Raw genomic sequence first — 1,023 nt, 5'->3', positions numbered from 1 at the left:
GTTGTCTACCCTGGCCTTGAGTATTTCAATCTCTTGGCTGAGACCTTCCCACTTTGGGAATCTGGTCTTGGAGTCTTCCCTCTCTGCCCTCATGCCACGCCGGACCGGAGTCGCTATTCCCACTGTGCGGGAGAGCACCAGGGCTCCCTGAAGGACGACTTCCTTTGAATTAGGCCCCCGTGGGCAGAGGAAGAGGACTGCCCGCCCTTTCGGAGTGAGGGGTGGTTGCCGGTGCCCTTCCTGCGAGGCCAGGGCAGGCCCATTCTCAGTCGCCTTCCCGTTCGGGGCCCCTGTCTCCCACCCGGCACTCCATCGAGGATGCGGTTTCCAGGATGCTTGTTTCTGTACCATCCCTTCTTTTTTCCGTGCACTGTGCAGTCCTTTTAGGTTTAGCCCTAGACCTCCCGGAAGCTGGGAAAGGGCGGGACTCGGTTTATGAGAACCCCCAGCTCCTCCTTTCTCGCAGGGACCCAGGGTGCAATCGTCTGTCGCCCTCCGCAGCTTCTCGGCACAGCACCGGCCTGTCCAGGGCCCTTTACCCTTACACTGGCTTCTCCGCTCTCCCCGAGGGCAGCCAGCAGGCCCCGCAGAGCCCCAGACCCTCAGGTGGGCAGAACCTCTGGCCTCCTTCCCCTTCCGGACCTGCGAGAGAACACCGTGGAAACCCGTCAGGAAAGCCGAGCGGGCAGGCCCGGTGCTGGGGTCCTCGGCTCCGCTTCCCTGCCCTCCCCTGCCCTCTTCTCCCCTGTCCTGTCGTCGCGGCCTATCCAGCAGCCCCTGATCTATCCGTCGTGCTCCCCTGACCCAGGCGCTGGGGGTCCTGACCTCTGGGTCCTTACTGAGTACCCAGCCTCTGCCGAGCCCTTTCCCTCCCTCGGCTCGCTGACTGGGCAGGCAACGGAGTGCTCCCCGGTGCGCAAACCGAGGTCTACGTCTCCTGCTCACTACCGGAGCCGCAGTCGGGAGCGCGGCTGAGCCGCCTGGGCGGGGTCGCCTTCGCCCTGAGCGGGGCCTCTCGGCTGG

This window comes from Fukomys damarensis, unplaced genomic scaffold, assembly GCF_012274545.1.
Source record: "Fukomys damarensis isolate Sample0158 unplaced genomic scaffold, DMR_v1.0_HiC HiC_scaffold_26, whole genome shotgun sequence".
In the NCBI taxonomy this organism is placed as follows: Eukaryota; Metazoa; Chordata; class Mammalia; order Rodentia; family Bathyergidae; genus Fukomys; species Fukomys damarensis.
Note: the sequence above shows the minus strand (reverse complement) of the source record.